Source organism: Balaenoptera physalus, assembly GCF_965194825.1.
Source record: "Balaenoptera physalus genome assembly, chromosome: 13".
Taxonomy (NCBI): Eukaryota; Metazoa; Chordata; class Mammalia; order Artiodactyla; family Balaenopteridae; genus Balaenoptera; species Balaenoptera physalus.
The window spans coordinates 82,666,703-82,694,579 of NC_138892.1; the positions used below are offsets into that span (position 1 = coordinate 82,666,703).

The 27,877-nt window shown below is 38.8% G+C and overlaps 1 long non-coding RNA gene across 3 annotated transcripts in view; it reads left to right on the plus strand.

The window, feature by feature from the left end:
* The first annotated feature begins 9,641 nt into the window (after positions 1–9,641).
* Positions 9,642–27,877, plus strand: part of LOC309640711 — a 92,983-nt gene continuing 74,747 nt past the window's right edge. Inside the window, exons 1-5 of one of the 3 annotated variants that reach the window (XR_014252340.1) lie at positions 9,642–9,752; positions 15,859–15,974; positions 18,285–18,316; positions 21,478–21,634; positions 22,942–23,165. This is a non-coding gene — a long non-coding RNA (uncharacterized lncRNA). The remainder of the gene's footprint in view (positions 9,753–15,858; positions 15,975–18,284; positions 18,317–21,477; positions 21,635–22,941; positions 23,166–27,877) is intronic. The other 2 variants (XR_014252341.1, XR_014252342.1) reach the window with 2 other exon arrangements.

Sequence of the window (27,877 nt, forward strand, 5' to 3'; positions counted from 1 at the left end):
ATTTCTTTTTAAGTTTACAGTCATTTTAAGTTTTTCCTTTCTTTCCTTTCCTTTCTCTGACTATCCAGTTTCTCTGTATCTTCAGTTATTCTAATAATTTCTATCCCACATATTATTTCTACCATTGCTAATTCTGTCTACTTTTCCCCCATTCCAATCCATTCATGTTTTCTATTAGTTTAGGATTTGCTCTTTAGTACTAAAGTGAATAAATTATCTTTTTCTGGCATATGAATGATCAGAATCTATTACTTATTTTGATATCTCTCATCAACTAGTCCAACTTCTTCAATTGTAAGAAATTCTAGTCACTTGAAATTTGACTGGAACATGGAAAAAGGAGCCATGAAATGATATGTATCATTCTAGATAAAAATAAGAGGACAAAAAATTTGTAATAGATCAATTTAAGCCATAAATATGTTTGCCTAGTCAGAAAGGACACTCATAAAACTGGCATTTGTCATCAAAATAAAAGATTATTCCCATATATTTTACTGATGAAATTCTGACCCTAAAACTATACAGTGCTAAGTAGGTGGTCAATGATAAGTAACCATTCCCATTCTCTTTATCCAGATTTCAGAGTGCAACAGAGAGGAGGGTAGTATTGGGGCACCTTTGAGGTTAAGGGTGGAAGGAAAACAGATGGCACATATAGAATATCTAGAATTATTGACTAATTTTTATTCTTATAAAATAAAGAATACTATCAAATAGTTTTTATTGAGCAATAATGAACTGTTTCTCAAATTGTGCTAGAGCCTTATAAAGCAAATAATGGGCTGACTGCTCCTTTAGTCAACTGAAAACAATATTTTGAGACATCTCAAGAAAGCTACCAAGTACTTGGTTCTTAATGGCTTGACATTTTGAAATCCATTTCTAATTAAAATGTATGATATTGATCAGTTTTATTGCTAGCCCAAAATCATAAAAAATAATGATTTCTTGATACTTTGGTTACTGATAACTGACTTTCAGAAAATGATTATTCTTATATATCATTTCTAAAATGGCATAATTTCAGAGACTGTTTAATCAAATCCAGAGATCATTTAGTCAAATGAGAAAACCTGGCCCAAAGAAGCTTTGTGTCTTGCTCCAGGACACGTGACTGAAAATAGGTGGAACAAATACTCTATTCCTTGATTCAGGGTCATTTCTAAGTATCCAAAGGGAAACGTGGCCTTGGAATGCTGACATTTAAGACAAGAGATGAGACAGGGTCTAGTACAGTTTAAATATTTAGAGCCAATTGACATTATGTAATCTCACATGTTTGAATGCCTTTATATTTTTTAAACCAATTTTTTTCAAGGACAGATTTCTTGAGACTGTTCCCATTTTAATTTTATTTTAATTAATGAAAAAATTTCATTTATTTATATATTTTAAAATAAAAATTGTGTAATTCAAGGTGTACAACATGATGCTTCAATACACATATACATAGTGAAATGGATTTTATAGTCAAGCCAATTAACATATCCCCTTACATATTTATCATTTTTGTGTGTGATGAGTACCCCTGAAATTTACTCTCAGTATATTTCCCATTTTTAAATTAAATAAAAAAGAAAGAGGGAAAGAAAGAAGGAAGAAGATAGGAAGAAGTTAATTACAATCATTCTACTTAACATAGTTAATAATTTTATGCAAATCAACAAATATTCCTAGAAAGTTACTATAATTATGTTTAATAAACACAGACACTTGGACAAAGAAGTCATGGTAAATGATTGCTGCGAAAATCCTGAATATATTCCACTCAATATTTCACATGGAGCTAGTGAGCTTTCACCTGGAAGTAAGCGCTGTAAACTGGAGTGAATGTGTGTAAACTTGATCTCATCCAACCTCCTCTGCAGCTGTTTTTAAAGCTAGGGTAATAAACACCTTAGGTCCACAAGGATCTAACTGTCATATAGGCAAAGAACAGTCTCTCTGGAGCCATCTGTGTTGGTGACAGAGGGCATGTCTCGTAAAGAGGAGACCAGGACCAATTTACATTCCCACTAATAGTGTAGGAGGGTTCCTTTTTCTCCACACCCTCTCCAACATTTATTGTTTGTAGACTTTTTGATGATGACCATTTTGACTGGTGTGAGGTGATACCTCATTGTAGTTTATTTATTTATTTATGGCTGTGTTGGGTCTTCGTTGCTGCATGCAGACTTTCTAGTTGCGGTGAGCGGGGGCTACTTTTTGTTGTGGTGTGCGGGCTTCTCACTGCGGTGGCTTCTCTTCTTGCAGAGCACGGGCTCTAGGCAAGTGAGCTTCAGTAGTTGTGGCACAAGGGCCCAGTAGTTGTGACTCATGGGCTCTAGAGCGCAGGCTCAGTAGTTGTGGCTCACGGGCTTAGTTGCTCCGCGGCATGTGGGATCTTCCCGGACCAGAGATCGAACCCGTGTTCCCTGCATTGTCAGGCAGATTCTTAACCACTGCGCCACCAGGGAAGTCCCTTATTGTAGTTTTGATTTGCATTTCTCTAATAATTAGCGATGTTGAGCAAGTTTTCATGTGTTTGTTGGCCATCTGAATGTCTTCTTTGGAGAAATGTCTATTTAGATCTTCTGCCCATATTTTTTTTTTTTTTTAACATCTTTATTGAAGTATAATTGCCTTACAATGGTGTGTTAGCTTCTGCTTTATAACAAAGTGAATCAGTTATACATATACAATATGTTCCCATTTCTCTTCCCTCTTGCCTCTCCCTCCCTCCCACCCTCCCCGTCCCACCCCTCTAGGTGGTCACAAAGCACCGAGCTGATCTCCCTGTGCTATGCGGCTGCTTCCCACTAGTTATCTATTTTACATTTGGTAGTGTATATATGTCCATGACACTCTCTTACCCTGTCACATCTCACCCCACCCCCTCCCCATATCCTCAAGTCCATTCTCTAGTAGGTCTGTGTCTTTATTCCCGTCTTGCCACTAGGTTCTTCATGGCCTTTTTTTTTTTTTTTTTTCCCTTAGATTCCGTATATATGTGTTAGCATACTGTATTTGTTTTTCTCTTTCTGACTTACTTCACTCTGTATGACAGACTCTAACTCCATCCACCTCATTACAAATACCTCCATTTCATTTCTTTTTATGGCTGAGTAATATTCCATTGTATATATGTGCCACATCTTCTTTATCCATTCATCTGTCGATGGACATTTAGGTTGCTTCCATGTCCTGGCTATTGTAAATAGAGCTGCAATGAACATTTTGGTACATGACTCTTTTTGACCTATGGTTTTCTCAGGGTATATGCCCAGTAGTGGGATTGCTGGGTCATATGGTAGTTCTATTTGTAGTTTTTTAAGGAACCTCCATACTGTTCTCCATAGTGGCTGTATCAATTTACATTCCCACCAACAGTGCAAGAGTGTTCCCTTTCCTCCACACCCTCTCCAGCATTTATTGTTTCTAGATTTTTTGATGATGGCCATTCTGACCGGTGTGAGATGATATTTCATTGTAGTTTTGATTTGCATTTCTCTAATGATTAATGATGTTGAGCATTCTTTCATGTGTCTGTAGGCCATCTGTATATCTTCTTTAGAGAAATGTCTATTTAGGTCTTCGGCCCATTTTTGGATTGGGTTGTTCGTTTTTTTGTTATTGAGCTGCATGAGCTGCTTGTAAATCTTGGAGATGAATCCTTTGTCAGTTGCTTCATTTGCAAATATTTTCTCCCATTCTGAGGGTTGTCTTTTGGTCTTGTTTATGGTTTCCTTTGCTGTGCAAAAGCTTTTAAGTTTCATTAGGTCCCATTTGTTTATTTGTGTTCTTATTTCCATTTCTCTGGGAGCTGGGTCAAAAAGAATCTTGCTGTGATGTATGTCATAGAGTGTTCTGCCTATGTTTTCCTCTAAGAGTTTGATAGTGTCTGCCCTTACACTTAGGTCTTTAATCCATTTTGAGTTTATTTTTGTGCATGGTGTCAGGGAGAGTTCTAATTTCATACTTTTACATGTACCTGTCCAATTTTCCCAGCACCACTTATTGAAGAGTTCTGCCCATATTTTGATTAGGTTGTTTGTTTTTTGATATTAAGGTGGATGAGCTGTTTGTATATTTTGAAAATTAATCCCTTGTTGGTTGCATTGTTTACAAATAATTTCTCCCATTCTGTGGGTTGTTTTTCATTTTGTTTATGGTTTCCTTTGCTGTGCAAAAGCTTGCAAGTTTGATTAGGTCTCATTTGTTTACTCTTGTTTTTATTTCCATTACTCTAGGAGACAGATCTAAAAAAATATTGCTGTGATTTATGTCAAAGAGTATTCTGCCTATATTATCCTCTAGGAGTTTTATAGTATACAGTCTTACATTTAGGTATGGAGGTTCCTTAAAACTAAAAATAGAGTTACCATATGATCCAGTGATCCCATTCCTGGGCATATATTCAGAGAAAAGTATAATTTGAAAAGATACATGCACCCCAATGTTCACAGCAGCACTATTTACAAAACACAAGACACGGAAGCAACCTAAGTGTCCATTGGCAGATGAATGGATAAAGAAGATGTGGTATATATACACAATGGAATATTACTCAGACATAAAAAAGAATGAAATAATGCCATTTGCAGCAACATGGATGGACCTAGAGATTATCATATTAAGTGAAGTAAGTCAGACAGAGAAAGACAAATATCATATGATATCACTTATATGTGGAATCTAAAAAAATGATACAAATGAACTTATTTACAAAACAGAAATAGACTCACAGACAAAGAAAACAAATGGTTACCAAAGGGGAAGGGGGTGTAAATTAGGAGTTTGGGATTAAAATACATACACTCCTATATATAAAATAGATAACCAACAAGGACTGACTGTATAGCACAGGGAACTATACTCAATATCTTGTAATAACCTATAATGGAAAAGAATTTAAAAAAGAATATATATATATATGTATATATATATATACACACACACATATATCTGAATCACTTTGCTGTACACCGGAAACTAACACAACATTGTAAATCAACTGTATTTCAATAAAAATAAAAAACAAAAAAATATAAAAATAAAATTAATTAAAAAAGGAAGAAACCAGAAACAGTAATTACCTAGGCATGTATAGGACTCTCTTGGCCACTAAGAAACCCACCCTGAAGAAGAGGTGGCTGGCTGGGATGAACGGGATACCAGGAACAACAAGCCCACCAAAACTTCCCTGTGCTCCAATCTCTGAAACACACAATAGTGGAGGACAAATTAATCTGGGTTTAATTCCACTTCCGTCAGCATTTAACCGTCTTTTTCATTTTCAACTTCTCATTGAAGGAATGAATAAATTAGACCAATGTAAACCTTTCGATTAGTGTGCTGAATTCATCAGAGAAAGCCCTCAGGCTAAAACCTCTGGCTCGTGGAAATATTTGCATGTACCCCTGACACACATTTGCCACCCAGAACATCTGCTATTTGCATAACATGATCAGTGACCATTGTTCCTTATTCTGGGTTGGCCTTACAGCCATCCTGCTTCTTGGTCTGGCTCCTTTTAGAGTTCCTATGCCCCCAGGCAACTCATTCCAGGGAGCAAAGCAGCTGGATAGGATCAAGCCCACTAAGGCATCATGGAGAATTATTGTCCTCTCAGAAACAGAACACATTAAAAGCAAAACAAACAAACAAACAAAAAATACCCACACAAAACCCACCAGGAGAGGCAAAGCTCAGCATGAAGGAAATTAAATGCAAATGGTGAAATGTGGGGGCACCAATGAGGGAGATCATTTGAGCTGAGGTGTTTTTAGCATCTTTCCAAATAAGCCAGTAAGCAAGAATTTATTCCATGAAATTTTTTGGAATCAAAATTCATTACAATAGGGCTTCCCTGGTGGTGCAGTGGTTGAGAATCTGCCTGCCAATGCAGGGGACACGGGTTCGAGCCCTGGTCTGGGAAGATCCCACATGCCGCGGAGCAACTGGGCCCGTGAGCCACAACTACTGAGCCTGCGCATCTGGAGCCTGTGCTCCCAACAAGAGAGGCCGCGATGGTGAGAGGCCCGCGCACCGCAATGAAGAGTGGCCTCCGCTTGCCGCAACTAGAGAAAGCCCTCGCACAGAGGGGAAGACCCAACACAGCTAAAAATAATAAATAAATAAATAAATTAATTAATTAAAAAAAATCCATTACAATAAATCATTAAATTGACAGAACACCTTTCTCTTACATTGTATATATTAATTTGTAAAGATTTTTGCCACTTATAGTTAACATAAAATATTTCTATTTATTACTAATAGTATGTTGTAATGGGCACTGTAAAAGCTAATGTGTATTTCCAAATAGATGTATTTGAAGGAAAGCCTATTTAAAACAAACCTAAATGTATTGGATGGTGTTACTTTTTTCTATTTAAAAAAAGTTTAAGGGGAAAACCAAACAGAACTTTCCATGTTACAGTTTTAAATATTTTCTTATAAACATTTTAAATAGCCTATTACTTTTAATAATTGTGAAAGACTAAACAGAAGAATTTCAAAAACATAAATAAGATTCCCTAATACAAACTACTAATACTTTAAGTAGACAAAGTAAAAGATTTCAAACATATTGAGACATTTGTCACCTGGATTTTATTAAAATCTTTGTTTTGCTGACTACAATATGTTATAATAAAATTTCTAAGAGCAATTCCATATGAACAAATGTGATTTGGACAACTTCCTTTAAAAGTAAGGGAACGTAAGTAATGATCTCATTTTTTTACCTAGAGTAACCATACTCTTTAGAATTAAAAGATGAAAGAAGAAGAAGAAAAAATTTTGCATAACAAGCCTTGAACTCAAATGGAGGCAATAATGTTATATTTTCTATGACCCACTTAAATTGAAGGAAAAAAACAGATGAGAAATAACACGTTCATTATATTTAAAAACTGCAAGCTATCTTTGTAATTTAGATTTTTCTTTCAGTTTACAGAGTATATTTCAGTCCAAGAATTTAAAGATTATAGAATTTTTAAAAGAACAAACACCCTCATAAGAATTCTGTAATATGAAGGCAAATATTTCTTGACAAAGTTGAAAATAAATCCCAGAGAATGAGCATCTTGTCAAACGTTGCTCATGAACTCTGAGCCTATTATTGATGTTCTCTTTTTATAGGTGCACTTTTATTTTTCAGAGATAGTTGACTTTTTTGGACACTTTTCAAAAACTGCAATACTTTTACAAAAGTATTCATGTGTCTTCCCAGAAAGGTTTGTAAAGAGAATGTAATACCCCCTATTAATTAATCCTAAGCATTAAGACAAGGGCAGGGGTTAAGAGAATTCTGACCAGGTCACCATCCAGGTCCCTGGATCGTGTTTTACCCAGTGAGGCGCCTCCCCACCTCGTTGCGGTAATTGGAGATCAGCCCTCACTGCGGATCTGAAAGAGGCATCGCCTTCACACCCCCAGTGTCACCCCTTGCTGCCTGACCGAAGGCCCTTCCTCACTGTGGTGTCATATGTTTCCGGCCTTTACTCAGCAGAAGCCCGAGCTGGGGAGCCAGTAGGTCGGGAGGAGCCGGGTGTCCGGGGAGCACAGAGGCCCCCTCGGCCTCCTTCCTCCCCAATCCCGGAGCCCCTGCAGCAGGTGGTCCCGAGAGCTGCTGCAGCTGCTGGAGATGCAGAGATGGGGCTGCAGGCTCCAGGCACGGCCTTTATTCCCTTCCGGGCCCTCATCCCAGTTGTGATTACGTGTTTATCTGTGTGCTCACTGTCTTTAATAAATGTCTCCCCCAGACTCTAAGCTCCATGAGGACAGGAGCTGCTCAGTTGTGTTCAGTGGCGTGTGGTTTGTGCTCAGCTCAGTGCCTGGCACTTAGTGAGTGTTTAGAAATATTTGTTGAATAAAGCAATAAATGAATAAGTGTTCCATGTGAGAGAGAAAACTGGGTGTGAGAAGGGCAGAGGATAGAGAGGGCTTCCTTGAGGGGACAATCTGGGTTTGAAAAATGAGTGAATGCTCACAAAGCAGAAAACGTTGAGGAAGGGTCAAGACAAGGGTCTTTCCAAGAAGAAGGTACAGAAGGTAGGAGGCAGGTAGGTGTCAAATTCCACACAGTGTATTTAAGAGGCATTCTGTACCTCTGAGTGTAAAGTGCAGGGCAAGACTGATGGGAAATAAGACTAAACAAGTGGGCAGGAGAAAGATCGTGAGGGTTTCTATGGCCTTTTGTGAGCTAACCTTTACCTTGAGGCAAAGGGGAGCTGCTGAAGGGTCCTTCCTGCACAGAAAATAAAGCCTCGGATAGGGAGTTGCTGTCTGGACTTCAGTTGTGGCCCTGCCACTAATACACCATTGGTCACCCTGGGCAGGCATGTTAGCCTTTCCATCTCCAAGGGCCTGAACTATATAATGTGACAAGTGAGGCTTAGGGCTCAGAGCTCAGCCCAATGGGGCTGGGTTCCAGAGGTTCCTCCAACTCTGAAAGACGTTGTCATCTGAATTACGTTACCCTGTGACATGAGGTCACTGGGGGGCCAGAGAGGAGAAGGGGGAGACTTCCGAGTGGGAGCTTTGACACGTGGAGGGAGGCCATCACTCCCTGTTTCTACTAGGGAGTGCTGAACTGAAAAGGCAGGAATCAGGCCTGTGTTTCTCTTTATTTTAAAAACATCTCACTTAAGCCCAGGGCAAACTATCTAATTTTCATGAAGGTAATTTTGAAAACAATAATATTCACAAATGATTCTTTAACCTAAATTGTAATTATCCATACTATTTTTTCTCCCTCCTTTCCAACCAGCTTAGTTAGATTCAAAATATGTAAAAAGATATTTCTTTAAAATATGAGTGAATATGCCAAGCAGAAAATTGGGAAGTTAGGAAAAAAAACTTTCATTAGGACATGGCTAAATTTCCTAGGACAAGAAAAGCTAGGAGGACAGTCCAATTGTGGATCTGGGGGATCCAGATATGACAAAATTTGCTAAACAGTGCATAGCTTATTTCAGCCTAATAGGTGCAGATGAAACTCAGAAAGAATAAGGACCAGAAAGAGGGATTTTGGGACATTGCCAAAGGAAGTGCTTAATTTCCTAACAGACTAATTTAATTTTTAGGAAAAGAGTCCAATGGAAACTGACTTATTCCTAATTACATGAGGAAAAGGAATAGAGATTAGAATGAAAGTACTTAATAATATAGCTACTAATAGCCTATGTTATTCTACGCATGAGCAACTGTGTGACTTCAAGAAAATTATTTTTTTGTGCTTTAACTGGATGATCAGTTAAAAACAAAGGTGTTGATATCTGACCAAGCCTGTCTCATAACGTACTTGTGAAAACAGAGGTGGGATATTAATATATTCCCCACGGCAGCTATTACTGGCTTGAATCTTCTTTTCTGTCTTGGGAAGATATAGAAAAGCCTCCTCCTGAGCTGCAAAGAGGTAAACAAATACCTTCTCTCAATACCCGAGTAGAAGTCTCCATGGTGACTGAGTGTAAGCCCAGAGTCACTCAGCTTCTGCACAGCCGCACATCTGCCAAGCCACTAATGGAAGAGTAACAGTTTTTTTCAATGCTATAAATTACAGCAGATGAGTTTCAGCTCTGGGGCCGAAGTGTAACCTGGGAACTCCTGGCTGTTCCTTCCATTTTTACTCTGATCTCAGCTTCCAGAGCGTGGGGCATAGCTGAGGAAACAAAGATCTGCACACAGATACAGGACACAGACACATACACAGACAGACACGGGCAGCAACATGGGGCAAGAAAATCTGGGGCAGTCTTAAGGTAAGAAAAGTTAGAAGCTGATTCTGAAAACAGAATCACTTCTGCCTTATCTCTTAATGATTTTGTACTCGGCTGTGTCTCTGATTCAGGACTGAACTGCCATAACACCATGCTACAGACGGGTTAGGACAGTTCTCCCACGACTTGAGCACAGGCCATATCTGTATCTCAGATGCAGACATGGTCGACCAGATGACCCATTTAGCTTTTTCTTTCCTCTAAAAGCAGCAGGACAAAGCTGAACTGGAGCAGAAAATGATTGTTACAGGACCTCATACAGCATGGCTGCCAGCCCACACTCTACTTGGCTTAAGTTAGCAATTCATTTGATAACTTTCATAAGCTCTAAAATTCACTGATAAAATTTAAATGAGAAAGTGAAATAGTTGGGAGACAAAAGTAGATTTATACAATCCAGTCTTCTCTCAGCCAATTCAAAACTTGCTTTTCCAAAGCTGAGCTTTCTTCCCCAAGAGGCATCAATGATAGACAGGTGAAGGCAGATTAAAATCAGAGTATTTATAAAATTATAAGACATAATATCTCATTCTTCTGTCATTTATTGTCACCTAGACAATGGTGCTTTTGCTCTGTAATCTGAAATCAGTAAGGAAAAGAAACTCAATATAATCTACAGAGTTTCACTCACTTGGTGAAGATTCAAATGTTTTAGACCTGCATTTCATAAAGGTAGTCAAATGTTCACCATACTTATCAAAAAATTATGGTGAGAAATTTCTGGCTTACTTCATGACATATGAAAGTAACAATAAATCCAGTAAGCTTCTATTTTAGCAGCCAAAAAAAGGAAAAGATTTAGTTGCATAACAACTTTTGGAGGAGCTCCTATTAATAGATTTTATTCCTGCAATCATGCTGCATTTATCCAAAACAAAATATCTCCTATCATCAAAATATGCTGCATGTCCTTGGACGGGACCCAATTTCCTGTTTCTGAGACATATGGTTATAAAGTGTGATGGATTATTTTGCTTTTTAAGAGGTGTTTAAAAAGCTACTTTCACAAATAACTCACCTAAAAGAATAGTTCACTTCCCCCATAATTAATACATAAAACATAATACATTCAAACAGCCAACCTCCATCATTTAAAAGGGCAGTTGTAATTGACTGTTAAAATGTAGCAATGGATAGGAAAAGAAGCCTCTATTTAAAAATGACACCAAGTACCTGTATTTCTATGAGCTCAGCAGATGCATCAACACACACATGCATCAAGACATGGAAGAGACTGCTTTCTATCAAATGGTGTCAACCTAAATCTTTAAAGTATATCCAAGAAAGAAGAAACTATATGATCCACATGAAGCTTGAAAATGTAGTAAAGACACAGTAAAATCTCAGCCCAATGATCACTAACTGGGAGTTGTTTTTTCCTAGAAAATTCCTTGAAGATGACAAAAACAAATGTGTTTGGCTAAAGACAAACAGTAAAATTGGTTTTCCAGTAGTATTTGGCATTAAATTGTTACCCAAAAAAGGCCTTGTTAAAGGCTCATGTCTGTCTATATATAGTATCTGTATATAGATGATTAAAATCCACTGGCCAAATTACTAATGGCAAAAGGGATTGTGACAGATTTGAATAAGTAGAATTTTCTAGTGATTCCAGGAAGGCTGACATTAAAGATATTCCTTTCATTGGGTTACTTTTTTAATAAAAAATGTCAGAGTCCTGGTGTTGGAAATTGACCTAAGCCAATTTGGTTGCTTAAAGATTGCTGGATCCTTTCTGAACATGAGTGGTCCCTGGTGCTTAGAGCCAGAGGGGATGTAACACTGATAGCAAGTTTTGGGTAAAATACAGCTGGAAATACAAACATTTATCAGCAAGCAAGTAAAAACTCTTGTAGGCCCAAGGAAGTGTCCAGTGAGTCTTGTAACTCTCCTACACTATGTTGCCTGGAACACTCTCTCTGAGGACAATGTAAAAACACTCTGAGGCATAGAAGCCACCTTCCAGTCAAGTCAGGCTCATAGACTTTGTGAAGTGTGGGGACACAGGACCCAACAGAGCGTGGGTTCTAGCTTAGCAAGGTTGCTGGGCTTCATTCATTCAAGGGAGATTGTGCCTGTACACACTTTCTAGCCAGCCACCTACCTTGGCCCCACTTATCCACCAGTATAAAGTTATTTTCTAACAACCCTCACAGTAAAGAACAAACCTCTTGTATGGATTTTTTTTGGGAATTTTTTTATTATTATTATTTTTTATACAACAGGTTCTTATTAGTTATGTATTTTATATATATTAGTGTATATATGTCAATCCCAATCTCCCAATTCATCCCACCACCACGATCACCCCACACCCTCGCTTCCCCCCTTGGTGTCCATACGTTTGTTCTCTACATCTGTGTCTCTATTTCTGCCTTGCAAACCGGTTCATCTGTACCATTTTTTTAGATTCCACATATATGTGTTAATATATGATATTTGTTTTTCTCTTTCTGACTTATTTCACTCTGTATGACAGTCTCTAGATCCATCCATGTCTCTACAAATGACCCAATTTCGTTCCTTTTTATGGATAATATTCCACTGTATACATGTACCACGTCTTCTTTACCCATTTGTCTGTCAATGGGCATTTAGGTTGCTTCCATGACCTGGCTATTGTAAATAGTGCTGCAATGAACATTGGGGTGCATGTGTCTTTTTGAATTATGGTTTTCTCTGGGTATATGCCCAGTCTGGTATGGATTTTGACAACAGTATTGGAAGAGTATATAGAGGACCCTCAAGAGCAGGGACTCCTGAGTATATTACTTTACTTTTTTCTTTTTGTTGAAGTATAGCTGATTTACAATGTTGTGTTAGTTTCTGGTGTACAGCACAGTGATTCTTTTTCATATTCTTTTCCATTATGGTTTATTACAGAATATTGACTATAGTTCACTATGCTATACAGGAGGACCTTGCTGTTTGTCTATTTTATATGTAGTAGTTTGTGTCTGCTAATCCCAAATTCCTGATTTATCCCTCCGCACCCCCTTTCCCCTTTGGTAACCATAAGTTTGTTTTCTACGTCTGTGAGTCTGCTTCTGTTTTGTAAATAAGTTCATTTGTGTCATATTTTAGATTTCACATATAAGTGATTTTTTCATTCTTTTTCTTATTTCACTTAGTATGATAATCTCTAGGTCCATCCACGTTGCTGCCAATGGCATTATTTCATTCCTTTTTATGAGTAATAGTCCATTGTATATATGTACCACATCTTCTTTATCCACTCATCTGTCGATGGACATTTAGGTTGCTTCTATGTCTTGCCTATTGTAAACTGAGTATAGTACTTTAAATGCTAACTACTCCTAGTGTACATTAAGTTAACTAACCTCACACAAGGCAACACGATATTGACACAGATGCATTTTTAAAGTGAATTGTTACACTTTGCATCTCTTTTTAAATCAACAGTCAACCAGGTGAACATTTGACTTTCCTCCCAAGACATCTTCTACTTACTGTTGACTGGTTAGAAACTTTCTATACCTTTAAAATAAAAAGTTCCAGAGGAATGCTTATTTAGGTGGTGATGTTAAAGGGATAATTCTGTGAAGATTTGTTTGGCTGTTGTTATTCTTGAAGGGATAAGTTGGAAAATTTTTGAATAATGCACCAAAGGGGTCATTACAAGTCTGTACAAATTACGCCCTTCCCTTCATATGTTTAAATCAACATTTCTCAAATGATGTAAAATGTATTTGATGACAGAATCCCTATTTTGAGTAAACCCTCTTAGTATCCAAAACACACTCTGAGAAATGCTGATAATAAACTATCCCAGATAGAATGAGATTAAAAAGTTTCCACATAAGAAGAGGTTTCCACATAAAACCCTTCTCAGGGAACTTTCTCAGTATCTGGCATATTTTAAACCCATTTCCCGCTCTTCTGTTTTCAGTAGATATGAGAGCAGTGGGTCACCATTTTCATTGTAAGAAATCATTATTCATTTAGAGAACCTTATTACAATGTCCATCTACTTCCTCTGCTGCAACAGCAGTGGGTCCAATTCATTAAATATTTCTTAGGTTTTAATCTTCAGCAAGGGGTAACTCTCTTTGTGGCTCTGCTAGGTATGCCATGGTGCTTAGAGACCACTGTAGAGTCACATGGGGGTTAGGTTCTAAAATCAGCATACAAAGCAAAAATCATGCACAGTCAAGATTACTCTTGAAAATCGTTTAAAACGGCTCCATGTTGGAGAGTGACATACCATATCCCAAGAAGCCAGACCCAGAGAAATCATTCTTAAGAACTGGAACGAATGGCTATTTCGTCTACTGAGTACTAGATAAAGTAAGACTCATGTAAGGATGTCATGTTGTATGAAAAATGCAGATCTTTAAATAGTAGAATACCACTCATCACTGCAAGGCTCTCACACCACGAGGGCTCACAGGAACTCAGATTGCCTGGGAGAAGGACACACTCACCTGTCTTATCCCCTTCTCTCTCTTGGGACTACACTTGTGGAAGGCAATAGCCAGAAATTTATCTACACTACTTAAGTTTTTATTCTCTCTTCTCTTTTTTCAGTTTTTGTTGTTTTTTTTTTTTAAATTTGTACTGATCCAACATGTTTGTGTAAATATACCTAGGCAATATCATTTTTAGTCAATTTAGAAAGATAAATATATAAATATGTATACATATTCACATATAAGAATATATACATATAAATACATATTTGCATAAATATACAGAAATATACATATAAAAATATATACCTTACAAAGCACAAAGTACAAAGTACAAAGCAGGATAAATTCATTCAATTTTGTTTTGTTTCATTTCATAAACCTTATTTTGATTCATTTCAAGAAATGTTTTGATGCCTTTAAATAATATTAGTAACATGGGAGAAATGCTCATGGGGTAATGTTAACAAACACATGCTAGTTTAATAAATATACATGAAGCATTTAACATGTGCAAGTCACAGTCTTAACTTGAGGCTCTGATAGTCAACAAGACAGCATGGTCACTGGTTTCATGGAACTCTATTCTAGTGTGCACACAATAACAAGTGACACATTCACTGAAGAAAGTAATATCCTGAATGAGATATTTACATATGGCACCCCACACAGTATCATCTCGATTACATGAAAAGTGTATGGATAAGTAAATGATTGGAAGGAAATGCAACAAAATGTAATAATGTATTTTAGGATTGTGAGTGATTTTTATACACTTTATTGTATTTATATGATATTTACCCAAACCTGTACTAATTTTTAAATATAAACCTATTATATAGTTCAAAAAAAAAAAAGAAATGTTTTGCAAACACCCACTATATGTAAAGAGTGAAGGGACTTTTGGGCAAAAAGATGAATACAACGTTACTCCCACAGACTTCACAATTGATGTACGTATGAACAACTAAAACTAGAATCTAAGAAAGATTATGTTAAGGATAGTAATTGAACAAAATCCCCTAAATTACCTAGTGTGAGTCCTCTTAAAGTCTCCTTCCCCATCCCCCATGAGGCTTCTCTTAGTCATGCAGGGCTACTCATCACTTTCTCACTCAAATAATTTAGATGTGATGCCTTGTATGTGCCAGACACCGTTCTATGTTCTCTGGGACACATCAATGAGTCAAACAGAGAAACATTCCCTACTTCAGTGGAGCGAACATTCTAAATGGGATGGGGAGTGTGGTCTCAAGAGCCATGACAAACAAATTAGTAAATTATTTAGTATTTTAAAAACGTGACAAGTATTACAGGGGGAAAAAAAGAGCCTAACAAAGGGTACCGGGAATGCAGGGCTTCAGGGTGGGTGAGGGTTGGTTGAACTTTACACGAGGTGCTCAGGGAAGGCCTCTTGGGAAGGGGATAATTCAGCAGAGACTTGAAGGGGGAACTCTGGGGCAGAGGGTTCCTGGTGGAAGGACCTGGTAAAGGCCCTAGGCAGGATGGCCTGCTGTATTCAAGGATCAGCGAGGAGAATGTAGCTGGTGCTGAGCAAGCAGAGATGAAGTCAGGGAGGTGGTAGGAAAGGTAATAGGGTGGGAAAGTCAGGCTCAGACCAAGTTTGGTCTTGTTTGCTTTTGTGTTTTTATTTGCAGAAAAATGGGAAGCTGTTGGAAGGTTTTGAGCAAAGGAGGGACATGATCTGATGTGTGCTTCTGGCTGCTGTTCTAAGAAGAGACTGGGGAGAGGATGCAAGGTTAGAAGGAAGGAGGTGAGTTAGTAGAAAGTGTGGTGACTTGGATCAGGGTAGTGGTGAAAAGCGACCAGATTTTGGATATATTTTCATGGTAGAACAGGTAACATTTAGTGATGGATTAGAAATAATATTGAGAGAGAGGTGTCAAACATTTTGGCCTGAGCAACTGGTAGTATGACCAGTTGCTCATGACCAAGAAGGAGAAGACTGGATGGAGTACAGGCTTGTGAGGGAATTCCGGAGTGCAGTTTTGATGGCTGAGGTGTATCTGATAATTGAGTAGAGATGCATTTCCATTGTGCCTTTATTTCCAAACATCCCAAGTTCCTTACATGTACTAATTCTTTCTTATAACACTTCAGGAAGAAAAGTAACAGGCCATGTTATCACCAAAATTTCCAAGTGTGAAAAAATAACAGGTAAAAAATTTTATAATTTGTCTAAGGATTCAGAGATAAAGAAACAACTCCAATTTTCCCCTGTATTTTGGGCAATCAATTTTTAGCAATGCTTTCTGAGGATTTGTTTTTGGTAGTGTTTTCTCCCCCAGGAGATTGTGTCAATCATGTTTGCCTCACTTTTATAGGCACTTTAGGCAGCATTTTTAGGACTAAATAGATACACTCGAAGGATTTGATGATAAGTTACATCTGTCTCCAATGCATTAAGCAGTTTCCAATACGTTTTTTGCTTTAGCTGCTTTTATCCCTAATTACACATTCTGTGATTTTTCTTAGGAGAGAAAAGGGTGATGATAAAATCAATTTACTGAAGAACTAGAAGGGACCTGAGCCAGCAGTTGTCCATTTCCCTCATTTTATAGCTGGGGAAATGGGAACCCTCAGAGGTGAAATGACTTGCCCAAAGTTAGCATTCCATTGGGATGGGAAGAATCAGAGAAACAAGTCGGGGGCCTTGGGGTAGATGGGACCCTGGTGAATGGATGCTGGTTAAATCTTCTTTGCCAAATTAAAGAAAATCTCCTTTAAGTTTATAAATTCTTCAAAATTTCCAATTCTTAAAAAATTTTATTTTTAAGAATGCCATCTGAAGTCAAGTCAGACTGTACACCTCTTTGTGATTCATACGAATTCCCCTTCCTTAAGTCATTCCTAGGGTTTGTTCACACCCCTCCCACTTCCTGACATGTCTTATCCCAGAATTCCTTCCCCTTCTTTCTTCACCATCTTCTTCCTGTGGACTCCACTAACCCTGCCCCTGGATCCCTGACATTGCCCTTGCTCCTCTCCTCTGATCCTTCCATCCCAGGGTGACCTCAGGCTCTGAACACCCGCCCCCCATTGGGGGAACACACAGCCTCTTAAGGAAACCCAACTGTAAAGTGATAGCATCAAGAAATGTTTGAACTGAATAGAGGGGGGTTTTCTAGAATCTTCTTAGGAATATGTACTCCTTCAAAAAAAAAAGGATGAAAAAGAAGAAATGAATTCAACTAAGCATTCAAATGTAGAATTTAGAAAGAGAATCAGATTGATTTACAAGGAAGTTTACAGGAAGGTTGAAGCAGTCCCAAAGTTGAAGATGACAGCAGAGACTCTGAGATAATATATATTGTGTATGATCAAACAAATCACTTAAAAAAATACTGAGTGGGGCTTCCCTGGTGGTGCAGTGGTTGAGAATCCGCCTGCCAATGCAGGGGACACTGGTTCGAGCCCTGGTCTGGGAAGATCCCACATGCCGCGGAGCAACTGGGCCCGTGAGCCACAACTACTGAGCCTGCGCGTCTGGAGCCTGTGCTCCAGAGAGGCCGCGATAGTGAGAGGCCAGCGCACCGCGATGAAGAGTGGCCCCCATTCGCAGCAACTAGAGAAAGCTCTCGCACAGAAATGAAGACCCAACACAGCCAAAAATAAATATAAATAAAAATACTGAGTGGGAGAAAAAATGTGTCTCCTGGGGCTGGGGAGTTATTGATTGGTTTGAGGCCAAGGAGAAGGTTTTTTGTGTAAAGACAATTTCCTAGGATTTTCACCCTGACAATAAATCACTCTGCAGAGAACAGTAGTGAGCCATTGGTGAGAGGGAAGATGATGATGAATGTGTCCAGCTGCCTAGATGACTAAGAAGCACGTGCAGAAAAGTTAGCTGACACTTTCCCAAGCTCTGCATCTGAATTCTGCTTAGCACAGTGTAAGGGGAGGCCTGGCCCCTGGCTTACAGGCACTCAGCTTGTGTTTCTGTCCTACTCACCCTCTAACCTGGCTCCTCACAGTCATCCCCAAAATGTCCTTTTGTGGTCCTTGGGAAATGTCCCCTTCCAGTTTTCCTTCTGCCTAAGTTCCATCTGTCTCTCTTCTAAAGGGGCAGATGCAGAAGCCACAGTCACCACCCAGGTGAGTACTAAGTTCTAATTGGGCTCTGAGTCCTTCTTTGGAGACCTCACAGTGAAAACCGGGAGGAAATCCTCACCCAACTGAAACAACTGGGTCGTTTCAATCATCACAGCCTCCCCTGCACAGGGGGCTCTGCTGAAATGTCAGGAAGGCTGAGATACAGGCAGGCAAACTCATGGACTTATTTCTTCTCTTACTCATTTCATTCACTGACTTTTACTAAGCACCTACTGTGGACAAGGCTGTGTGTCAGGCAATGAAACAGCTGGGCCATTACCAACAAAACCATTGTTTCCAATTAAAAACCTCCAAAGACTGTGGGGGCAATTTTCATTACAGTTCACGCAATCATAAGGGGAACGAGTACTACAAATACTCACGTTGGACTAAGCAGAAGATGAATTCTCACAGATCTCATCTACACCTATCTGCTAAGATAACCTGCGAGTCTTGTTATTGTTAATTTGAAAAGTATCTCAATTCTATTTTTGCTGTGTATGTGTGTTTGTGTTTTTTTACTGTATTTTAAATCAAAAAGATATTCTGCAGGCAAATGATTTTCAGCTGCTTTCAATTTGAAGGAACAAACATTTATTGAGAGTCATTCATTCATCCATTCATTCAACTAACATATATCCTGAGCACAGTTGTCAGTGTGCCAGGCAGGGGCACAAAACCAACCAGCCAACCAACCTGCAGATAAGGCGTGGTTCCCAGGCTAGGGAATTCTGTATTAGGGTGGAGGGGCCAGACATCATGTAAGTTTACACATGTATGTGATCCTCCATTCTTATCATTTCTGATGTGATAGAAGGAAGTGCAGAGATTAAGGTGTGTACAGGATGAAATGGGAGCATGAAGAGGGAATCTCTTTCCCTCTCAATAGTAACATATTAGATGAGAAGTGTAATCTCAACCTCTTAGCCTTTTATTTGTGGTCTCCACCTTTCCGACTCCATCATCTCTTACTTCCATGTGCAAAACCCCAAGTAAACTGGCTGCTTCATTTTTATCCAAACAAACATGTCACACACATTTCCAATTTCATGCCTTTGCTCACTTCCTTTTCCTGTCTGGAATGCTGTTTCTCTAGTCCTGATTCATTTAAGGGCAAGTTCATATGACCCCTTAATCATGAAAGCCTTCCATATCAAGTCCCCTCCAAGCTCAGTGTCTGGCACTGGGATAAGTATAATTTCACTGACTGAGAAGATTAATTTCTAGCCTGAACCAAGCACATTCTGCCTATGTCACTCATTTGGCATTTCCCTCTGCACCTCTGCACTGTGGATTATTACTTTATTTCTATATCTTGTCTTCCAACCAGACCCAGGGCAATTTCACATCAGAGACCACATAATTTACAGCTTTGTTTCCTCATGCCAGCAAAGGATTTGGCACAACTGATATTTATTTTTTGTTATTCATGAAGGGCATATCCTCTCAAATGCCATGTGTTACTAATTTCTTTCATTCTTCAAATATTTGTGGAGTAGCTGCTATGTACTTGGTACTATTGATATTTGTCCTAGTGCTGAACATAAAGGTCTGCGCTTGTGGAGGTTGTATTCTACTTGAGGGAAGCAGAAATAAACACATAAACATATAATATGGCAGGTGCCAATTGATATTATGTAGAAAAATAGAATTAAGGAAGGTGGTGGTGGCAGGGTTGGGGAGTGCTGTTTTATATCCATTGGTCTGGGGAGGTGCTTATGATAAGGTGACATTTGAGAGAGGTCTGGAGTAAGTGAGGAAGTCATGTAGCTATCTGGAGGAAGAGTGTTTCAGAAGAGGCTGGAACATGATGATAAAGGGGAAGAGTGGGAGGAAATGAGGCCTCTGGAAGGACATGACATTTACTCTGAATGAGGTGAAGCCTTTGGAGAGACTTGAGCAGAAGAGTGACATCACCTGATTTACATTATAAAATGATGGTCCTGATTCTGTGTGGCATGTAGGTTACCAGGAGCAAAGGTGGAAGGAGGGAGAGTAGTTAGGAGGATTTTATGGTGACTTGGACCTGGATAGTAGTGTGGGAAGTAGAGAGAAGCAGTCAGGTCTGTATGTATTCTGGACATATTTTAAAGGTAGAGTCAACAGAATTTACTGTTGGATAGGATGTGGGTGTAAGAGAAATAGGAGTGTAGATGATGGCAGGATTTTGGGCCTAAGGAACTAAAATAATGGGCTTGTTATTTATTGAGTTTTCAGAAGCGTGTTTGATGGTAGCAGGAATCAGAACATTTGTTCTGGACATGCTGAGTTTGAGATGCTCTTTAGACATCCATTCAGAGATGTCAGGAAGTTATCTGGGCATATAAATGTGTAGTTCAAGGAGAAATTTAAGCCATGGATATAATTTTGTATTTGAAAATATATAGGTGGTATTTAAAGCCAGCAGACTGAATAGGATCAAGAGAGTGAGTGTCCATAAAGAAGGAAGAATTCCAAGGATGAGACCTGGGGTACTCCAACATTTAGAGGAAAGGGAGATGCAGAGGAACCAGCAAAGGAAACTGGAGGTGGACCATGAGGTGAGGGGAGAACTAAGATGGAGTGCAGCCCAGGAAAGAAGCAGGAGCAACACCTCTGTCAAATGTTGCTTAGGTCTAGTAAGATGAAGACTTATAATCGACCAGTAGGTTAGAAAATGGGGAAGTCATTAGACACTTTGACAAAAGCTGTGAAGAGTTGAAGTGATGGGGTTGGAAGCTTGATTACAGAGGATTCAAGAGAGAACAGAGGACAGGTGTGTGAGTGAAGAGTAGAGACATGTATTTTGAGTTTTGCCAGTGGTATAGGGAGACGTGGAAGCGAGGGAGAATTTTTAGATAGGAGGAGATACTGCATCTAAAAACTGGTTTAATAATGGTTATGAGTGAGAATAATTGAGTACTGAGTAAGAACGACTGAGAAAAATTCAGTAGAGTGAAAAAAATGGGTGATGCTGGAGGAAGAGTGGCAATTGCGGGAATAATATTTCTGAGTAGATAAGAGGGGAAGGCGTCTAGTGTACAAATGGAAAAACATGGACAGTTTACCCACAACAAGTAGAGGGAAGGCAGAGTCCACACAGGGTAAGTTGGGAGATGTGGTGGTGTTGGTGGTGTGTGTGTGTGTATGTGTATGATTGGTTTTCATGTTTTCTATTTTCTCAGTGAAATAGAAAGCAAAGTCATCGGCTGAGAGTAATGCAGAAGGAAGAATTGGAGGTTTGAGGAAAGAGAAGGTGTGAAATAATTGTCTATAAAGTGAGACAGTGAATTGGCAAAGAAATGAGCAAGATCACGTGGCAGCTCCAAGGACCCACTTGAGGTAGGTGGTCATAAATTTAAAGTGAGACCAAATGAAATTATAGTGACAGAATGTGAGTCACAGTTTGCATCCTATATAGCAAGGCAATGACTTATGTATTTGGGATATAAACATAGTTGGGATAAGGCATTAGCAATAGGAATGGATCTTTAAACATGTTTCATTTTAAGGTAAGGTACAAATCTTAATTCTGTATTTTCTAACACTATGGCAAATAAATCAGTAAGCTCATTTTTAAACACTGTTAAAATAATGTAGACACAAATTTCAGCTTTGGAACACGACCTAAGTACCAAAGTTGGTCATAGATACTGATCTGGAAAACGAAACCAAGAAAGTAGCAGAAAGTTACCACCATAAGTAAATAGGTGGCAGAGGGAGGAGCCAGGTAAGAGTAGTGAGAAGAGGCTGACCAAGCCTGAGACAGTGGTTTCACTGAAGCCTGGGACACAGAGTGACAATGACCATGCCCCAGGCACTGGTGGTCGTGGATGGACAGACCATGGTGATATTTGGTCAGCACCTCTTCTATCAATGATTACTGTGGTCCCAATGCAGAATATGCTGGCACAGGCAGTAAATGGCCAGCATGAAGAGGATTTTCATGTAATGAGGTCAGGAAAAGGATGGAGAACATGGTGTCTGGGGATAGTAGAAAATGAAAAATGAAATGTGGTCTAGAGGAAAAAATGATTGGCATTGACATAGAGCCATTCACCATCCAATACAATCTTCATTCTCCGAGTTCAACTTTATTTTCCATTTGGTATACTATGACATGATGCTTATTCCCCCAAATTTCATGATTGCTTTTTTTCTGGATTGGCAAAATATTCCAAAGTGTTCTATACATCACAAAATCACTTGACCTTAAATATGGCTCAGCTAGATGCAAAATGCCTTCTGGTTTACTGTTCATCTATGTCAGTGCAGTGGTCTGCTGCATTGTACTGTATATCCACAATTTAGTCCACATCCTTTTTGGAATGAGATGAGATATAATTAGCAAATAATCACTTCACAGTAGTATGGTAGACAGTTTCTAAGGTAGCCCCATGATTACTGCCTCCTGTGGTTGATGTCTTTGTGCAATTTCCTCCCCTTGCATGGGAGCTAAACTTACTTTTAGCCATTAGGTTATGGCAAAGGTGATGTAATCACTCCTGTGATTACAACGTCTCCATCTTGCTAACAGACAGATGTTAGAGACTTCCTCCTTGCAGGCTGTGAAGAAGTAAGCTGCATGGTGTGAGAGGGCCTATGGAGAGGGCCATGTAGCAAGGAGATGTGGGCTACAGTTCCTCTAGGAGCTGAGAGTGACCCCCAGCTGATAGCTAGCAAGAAGTCAGGGACCCCAGTCTTACAGCTACAAGGAGATGAATTCTGCCAAGAACTGAGTGAGTTTGGAAGAGGATCCATCCCCAGTCAAGCCTCCAGATGAGAACCCAGCCCTGGATAACACCTTGACTGTAGCCTTGCAGAGGATCCAGTTAAGCCAATTCCTGGACTCCTAACTCTCAGAAACTGTGAGGTAATAAATGTGGATTGTTTTAACCTTAGTGTGTGGCAATTTGTTACACAGTAATAGGTAACTAATAGTGGACCATAGTCTAATTTTACTTTCTTGTTGAGATGTGAGTATTTTGAGAGAAAGAGAAAGGTTTTTTTTTTTGACAATCTCTGTTTTTCTGTAAGTTATCTGTGTGTTATTTTGGTGACTAGGTTGATTGGGGGCTGAGATATAAACAAGTATGGAGGCTAATCAAGAGCAAGGCTGAGAACAGACATCTCATCCCTCCGAGGAACACAGCCACCTCCCAGAGTGAGGAGAAGCATTAGCCCCCCCTTCCCCACCCCTCCATTTTCCCCAAGTTGTAACTGGTGATCACCTCCATTGGTCAGCAGATTTGTCTCCTTGTGATTCCGAGAATTTGGCTTGTTTTCCAGGTCCTAGAGCTATAACCTGTGATTTGTGTGGGTTATGAGGAGATTAATATAGGAAAAGATAGATGGATACAGGGATAGATTGGGACAGATAGTCACTTCTATTAGGAAAATAAAAAACCCTCAAATCACCCTGCTTAGGGAGGTTCCACCACTTCATACCCAAGTACAAAGACATCTTGTCATTATTAGGCCAGTCAGGCCTCTCCCACCATCAACCCCACTCAAGGTTCTTCATTTTCAAGTACATCACATGATTGTAAAATAACAGTAAAATAACCCCAATTCTCAAGATACCTTGTGAGAATGTAATGAAAAACCAATACCAAAAAAATTACTCATAAATAAAATTCAGTGATGTTTCTTTTTGTGAAGGGAAACCACATTAGAAGACATCAGAAATAGAGACTATAAAAAATAGATAATGGCATTAATTCTCTTAAACAATCAAAATTAAACTGGCTGTTTTCCTGATTTATGTCTCTATTTATGGCAAACCAACATACCTAGTTCAGCTTGAAACTGCAAGAGTCATAAAGGAAAACTCAAGTGCATTTTAGCCTAAGATCCTCCTGGGGTATAAACATTAACTATTCATAAAAGAAAATAGAATAATTAGTCTTCACGGCTTAAATACCCTTTATCTCTACTGTACATACATTCCAACAAAGTGATTATCCTAATCACAATGTTGAGAGAAAATTAATTCATTTAAAAATCATTTTAAAACCATTATTGACAAAGGAATTACTTCAATGCTGAATTTCTAAGTTGATCTCTGCATCATGTAAGATTAACTTCAGCCCAAGTGCATGAGGATATGAGAAGTAGGAGGAAATGACAGAGAGGCACAGGTGGACCACATTCTACATTATGTAATAAGGACCACATTTCTCTGAGGTACAAACTGAGATATTTTTTCTGACAAATAATAAACTACTGCTCAAGCCAAAGTTTCTTAGACTATGAAAAAACAGAAAACTAGAATTAAATTCTAACTTCATCTTGTAATTATTTCCTTAGAATAACAAAACCTTGAATTCCTAATTTTGACTCTTTTCCTTCAACTCTGGACAAAACTTTGGCAAATTCAAAAATCTGTGCTCTGCATCATCTATTTATACTAATCCTCCTGATGTTGAAGTGTCCTGAAATACTCTGCCACTTGGAACAATATCTAATTCAATTTTCTTCTCAAACATACAGAGTTTGTGTTTGTTTTATTAAGTGTAAAAATGTACAAGAGCAAATATTCTATACTGGTCCCTGGAGGGTGGAGTTTAGGGAAGAGGAAGATAATGTACCTGGATTTTATTTTAAGTGATGTTTTATTTCTTAAATATCTTACTCTTAGCTTTATAAAATGTAGTTTAAGTGTAAGTGAAGAAATGAAGCATTAAGGATAATTGTAGCAGGATAGAGTATTCAACCATTCCCTTGCTCCCCTGACTCATATCAAGGTAGAATGGCAGAACAAGGTGTTTGTAAGTTGAAGAAGAGATAAAGATTGTAAGCATAAATACTAGGCAAAGCAAACCAAAACTAGGCATTAAGATGAGGCCAACATTAGTAAGAGAAAGATTTGTATGTCTTGTAGGCTCTTTATTGACTCAAAGACTGTTTTTTTCCCATCAATCCCTACCCCACCCCTGCAAACACACACAGAGCATCTGGAGAATCTGAATTCTTTTTCCCTAGTCTTGTCTCCATCTCCCATGGCCTCGTTCCCCAGACAGAACCACTTGACTTTCAACAGAGAAGCCAAGTGGAAGGAGAAGCATGGCAGGAGAGGGGAGAATAAGTGAGGCTTAAAAAGACAGAGGCTTGATCCTGTACACACACACACACACACACACACGTACACACACATGCACATGAACATGTGCTCCCTCATGTCTCTGGTATCATTTTATTTGGCTCTACCTCTGCACCACCCTTTTCCAGCCAAGCCAGCCTCCTTGCTGTTCTGTGTACACTTTCCTGCCTGAGGGCCCTGCCACTCACTTTTCCTCTGTCTGAGATGTTCTTCCCCAAGTAGCCACATGGCTCACTTTTTTACTTCCTTCATGTAATTGCTCAAGTATCATCTTATATTTGAGGCCTTCCCTGACTTCTTCACAGCACTTATCAACACCTGACACACATTATGTAATATACATAAATAAATCAGTTTATATAAATAAATGCATACACATGTATTATATATGTACCTAATACAAATATACATACATACAGACACAAATATTTATATTTATTATTTCAATTGTAAGCTCAATAAGGGCAGGCCCTTTTTGTGTTTACTGCTGTAGTCCCATCAACTGGAAAAGTGCATAGCCCATTATAAATACTCAATCTCTGCAGAGCGAATGAGCAGGGGAAGAAGAGTGAGACTCCAGAGAACAGGCTCTCCCTGTTTATCAATCAAGGTGGATTAGGTACAACTGAGTGTCAACTCACAGAGAAAATAAAAGAAATATTTTGTATCATCCTTCAAACTCTACACATATCTCTGTGTATATGTTTGCTCCTTCAATAAACTTTTTCCCTCCCAGTAATAAACTGTACTTATATACTCTTTCAAAATCTAAGGGCATAGCTGTGGTTATAAAATCACTTCAAAGAAACTCTCACCAGTACAGTCCCTGTGACTTGGAAAACATTCTAGGTCAACAGAGTTATAATTACTGTATTGACATTTTTGCATGTATCTTACCCATTGTTCATTTTTATTAGGGAAAAATATGTCCATAAAGCAGGACTTCTATTTTCACAAGCATTTACTTTTATTGTTTGTTGTCCCAGAGTCAGAGCCCTTAGGATCATGTCCTTAGTAATTAATCATCACACAGAAAAAATAGTTGTCCCTCCCTTGAGAAGTTACTAAGTAGTAGGAGACTCTGACTTTGAAAGCCTTCCAATGTATAAATAGATCTGGAAAAGAGAGAAGCCAAGGCACAAAAACATGGGATAGAAGCTAAATCTCTTTCTCCAAACTCTGAAAGAACAAAATGTAGACAGTAACTGGCCTCCACAGATTGCCAGATGGATTAGTTAATGTTTGCAAAGAATTTAAAAAATGAAAGCCACCACAGAAAAGCTAAATCTTTCTATTAATCCAGATGAAATGCTTTCTTGATTTTTTTCATGCTGCATTAAAGAGTCTTTGAAACAAATTCCACTCACACACAAAGGCGAATGATCTTCCAAGGAGGAAGTTTTCACTCATCCATCACATTATTAAAAACACTCTGGGAAGAAACAAGGCTTGCCTGTGTGGAGTCTACTGCCATCGTGAAGTTCATACTTAACACCCCTGACCAACACCACAATCTGTAGGGGCTCAGCACTCTCCTTAATTAGTTAGGAGGGAGTCAAGGAAAACCCTTACTGACATGCCAGTCCAGTGCTCCATTACATTTGCTCCCACATCAATTATAGTATGGCAACATGTCAAACCATGGGTTAAGGCCAGATCCTAATAACTCATATTCATCCCCAGCATTTTATGATGCTATTGAGTTTGATTATTTTATAGGTCATACAAGGTTCAGTTAAAAAAAAAAAAAAAAGGATTTTGGTGACTAAAATCCAATTGAACAGAACGTACCAGTAGCTATTAGTCTGGAACGCCCTTCCCAGCTCCTTCCACCTGATCTCCACCCTTTCCTCCTATTCCTCCAAGGCTGGAAAAGGAAAATCATCAACAATGATCAGGTTGAGGGTCCAGGAGCGGGATTATTCATTCCCCTTACTCTCAAGCCTCAAGGGATAAACGGTCTGAAAGAAGTCAAAGTGAGCATATTTCAGTGGAGCTTCTCCATTCTTTCCCCTACAAATGTTATTTGTAAAAAGTTAAAAGTAAGGATAGTACAGTGTATGCTGAAGGCTTGACTGCTGCTTTTTCCCTTTTGGGCTTGGGCCTCGGTTGTCCTTGCATTCTCTGATAGTAAGGCTTGCTTTTGTACAGTGTCATGGCCGATGCTATGTGCTACCGACTTAGTGAAGACTCTTGTGGTGACCAGACTTTACAGGAAGATGGCACAGCTTTGTCACCTATCATACCCTCAACCTGCCTCTTAAAAATGTATTTTAAAGGCTACATTCTCCTCCTTTTGAAATAATGAATCTAGGGCAATGATCAACAATGGCTGCTAAAATACTAGGTTGAAGGCTGATAAAGGTGGATCAAGCTGACAACACCAGAACCAATTCTAGTGTCACACAGCAGAAAACCAGACATTCTCCTGATGGAAGTACAATAAACCAGCTATGAAATACTCATGGTAAAAAAATAAAATA